Consider the following 4,204-nt stretch of genomic DNA (forward strand, 5'->3'; position numbering starts at 1 on the left):
GAGTTTCGGGGAGGTATCTCTGGGCCCTCTCGGTAATGCACATCACTATAAGCCTTGCAAGCAATGTGACTAATGAGTTAGTTGCGGGATGATGCATTACGGAACGAGTAAAGAGACTTGCCGATAACGAGATTGAACTAGGTATGATGATACCGACGATAGAATCTCGGGCAAGTAACATACTGATGACAAAGGGAACAACGTATGTTGTTATGCGCTTTGACCGATAAAGAACTTCATAGAATATGTAGGAGCCAATATGAGCATCCAGGTTCCGCTATTGGTTATTGACCAGAGATGTGTCTCGGTCATGTCTACATAGTTCTCGAACCCGTAGGATCCGCACGCTTAACGTTCGATGATGATTTGTATTATGAGTTATGTGATTTGATTACTGAAGTTTGTTCGGAGTCCCGGATGAAATCACGGACATGACGAGGAGTCTCGAAATGGTCGAGAGGTAAAGATCGATATATTGGAAGGCTATATTCGCGTTGGGGAACATAGTAATTTCAAAAATTCCTACGGACATGCAAGATCATGGTGATGCATAGCAACGAGAGGGGAGAGTGTTGTCTACGTACCCTCGTAGACCGTAAGCGGAAGCGTTATGACAACACGGTTGATGTAGTCGTACGTCTTCACGATCGACCAATCCTAGCACCGAAGGTACGGCACCTTCGCGGACTGCACACGTTCAGCTCGGAGACGTCCCACGAACTCACGATCCAGTAGAGCTTCGAGGGAGAGCTTCGTCGGCACGACGGCATGATGACAGTGATGATGAAGTTACTGACACAGGGCTTCGCCTAAGCACCGCTACGATATGACCGAGGTGGATTATGGTGGAGGGGGCACCGCACACGGCTAAGAGATCAATGATCAACTTGTGTGTCTATGGGGTGCCCCCCTCCCCCATATATAAAGGAGTGGAGGAGGGGGAGGGGCCGGCCCTCCTAGGCGCGCCCCAAGGGGAGTCCTACTCCCACTGGGAGTAGGATTCCCCCCCCCTTCCCTAGTTGGACTAGGAGAGAAGGAAGGGGAAGGAGGGAGGAAGGAAAGGGGGGCCGGCCCCCTTCCCAATTCGGATTGGGCTTGGGGGGCGCCCCCTCCTTTGCTCCTTTCCCCTCTTTTCCACTAAGGCCCAATAAGGCCCATATACATCCCGGGGGGTTCCGGTAACCTCCCGGTGCTCCGGTATATTCCTGATCTCACCCGAAACCATTCCGATGTCCAAATATAGTCGTCCAATATATCGATCTTTATGTCTCGACCATTTCGAGACTCCTCGTCATGTCCGTGATCATATCCGGGACTCCGGACTACCTTCGGTACATCAAAACACATAAACTCATAATACCGATCGTCACCGAACGTTAAGCGTGCGGACCCTACGGGTTCGAGAACTATGTAGACATGACCGAGACATCTTCGGTCAATAACCAATAGTGGAACCTGGATCCTCATATTGGTTCCTACATATTCTACAAAGATCTTTATCGGTCAAACCGCACAACAATATACGTTGTTCCCTTTGTCATCGGTATGTTACTTGCCCGAGATTCGATCGTCGGTATGTCAATACCTAGCTCAATCTCGTTACCGGCAAGTCTCTTTACTCGTTCCGTAATGGATCATCCCGCAACTAACTCATTAGTCACATTGCTTGCAAGGCTTTATAGTGATGAGCATTCCCGAGAGGGCCCAGAGATACCTCTCCGACAATCGGAGTAACAAATCCTAATCTTGATATATGCCAACTCAACAAGTACCATCAGAGACACCTGTAGAGCACCTTTATAATCACCCAGTTACGTTGTGACGTTTGGTAGCACACAAAGTGTTCCTCCGGTAATCGGGAGTTGCATAATCTCATAGTTATAGGAACATGTATAAGTCATGAAGAAAGCAATAGCAGTAAACTAAAACAATCAAGTGCTAAGCTAACGGAATGGGTCAAGTCAATCACATCATTCTCCTAATGATGTGATCCCGTTTATCAAATGACAACTCATGTCTATGGCTAGGAAACTTAACCATCTTTGATCAACGAGCTAGTCAAGTAGAGGCATACTAGTGACACTCTGTTTGTCTATGTATTCACACATGTATTATGTTTCTGGTTAATACAATTCTATCATGAATAATAAACATTTATCATGAAATAAGGAAATAAATAATAACTTTATTATTGCCTCTAGGGCATATTTCCTTCAGTCTCCCACTTGCACTAGAGTCAATAATCTAGATTACACAGTAATGATTCTAATACCCATGGAGTCTTGGTGGTGATCATGTTTTGCTCGTGAGAGAGGCTTAGTCAACGGGTATGCAACATTCAGATCCGTATGTATCTTGCAAATCTCTATGTCTCCCACCTGGACTTGATCACGGATGGAATTGAAGTGTCTCTTGATGTGCTTGGTTCTCTTGTGAAATCTGGATTCCTTTGCCAAGGTAATTGCACCAGTATTGTCACAAAAGATTTTCATTGGACCTGATGCACTAGGTATGACACCTAGATCGGATATGAACTCCTTCATCCAGACTCCTTCATTTGCTGCTTCCGAAGCAGCTATGTACTCCGCTTCACACATAGATCCAACCACGACTCTTTGTTTAGAACTGCACCAACTGACAGCTCCACCGTTCAATATAAACACGTATCCGGTTTGCGATTTAGAATCGTCCGGATTAGTGTTAAAGCTTGCATCGACGTAACCATTTACCACAAGCTCTTTGTCACCTCCATAAATGAGAAACATATCCTTAGTCCTTTTCAGGTATTTCAGGATGTTCTTGACCGTTGTCCAGTGATCCACTCCTGGATTACTTTGGTACCTCCCTGCTAAACTAATAGCAAGGCACACATCAGGTCTGGTACACAGCATTGCATACATGATAGAGCCTATGGCTGAAGCATAGGGAACACTTTTCATTTTCTCTCTATCTTCTGCAGTGGTCGAGCATTGAGTCTGACTTAACTTCACACCTTGTAACATAGGCAAGAACCCTTTCTTTGCTTCATCCATTTTGAACTTTTTCAAAACTTTATCAAGGTATGTGCTTTGTGAAAGTCCAATTAAGCGTCTTGATCTATCTCTATATATCTTGATGCCCAATATATAAGCAGCTTCACCGAGGTCTTTCATTGAAAAACTCTTATTCAAGTATCCTTTTATGCTATCCAGAAATTCTATATCATTTCCAATCAACAATATGTCATTCACATATAGTATTAGAAATGCTATAGAGCTCCCACTCACTTTCTTGTAACTACAGGCTTCTCCAAAAGTTTGTATAAAACCATATGCTTTGATCACACTATCAAAACGTTTATTCCAACTCCGAGAGGCTTGCACCAATCCATAAATGGATCGCTGGAGCTTGCACACTTTGTTAGCACCATTTGGATCGACAAAACCTTCTGGTTGCATCATATACAACTCTTCTTCTAGAAATCCATTCAGGAATGCAGTTTTGACATTCATTTGCCAAATTTCATAATCATAAAATGCGGCAATTTCTAACATGATTCGGACAGACTTAAGCATCGTTACGGGTGAGAAAGTCTCATCGTAGTCAACCCATTGAACTTGTCGAAAACCTTTCGCAACAAGTCGAGCTTTGTAGACAGTAACATTACCGTCAGCGTCAGTCTTCTTCTTGAAGACACATTTATTCTCTATGGCTTGCCGATCATCGGTCAAGTCAACCAAAGTCCACACTTTGTTCTCATACATGGATCCCATCTCAGATTTCATGGCCTCAAGCCATTTTGCGGAATCTGGGCTCACCATCGCTTCTTCATAGTTTGTAGGTTCGCCATGGTCAAGTAACATGACCTCCAGAATAGGATTACCGTACCACTCTGGTGCGGATCTTACTCTGGTTGACCTACGAGGTTCGGTAGTAACTTGATCTGAAGTTTCTTGATCAATATCATTAGCTTCCTCACTAATTGGTGTAGGTGTCACAGGAACCGGTTTCTGTGATGAACTACTTTCCAATAAGGGAGCAGGTACAGTTACCTCATCAAGTTCTACTCTCCTCCCACTCACTTCTTTAGAGAGAAACTCCTTCTCTAGAAAGGATCCATTTTTAGCAACAAATGTCTTGCCTTCAGATCTGTGATAGAAGGTGTACCCAATAGTCTCCTTGGGGTATCCTATGAAGACACATTTCTCCGATTTGGGTTCGAGCT

This window comes from Aegilops tauschii, chromosome 4 (genome assembly GCF_002575655.3).
Source record: "Aegilops tauschii subsp. strangulata cultivar AL8/78 chromosome 4, Aet v6.0, whole genome shotgun sequence".
Classification (NCBI taxonomy): Eukaryota; Viridiplantae; Streptophyta; class Magnoliopsida; order Poales; family Poaceae; genus Aegilops; species Aegilops tauschii.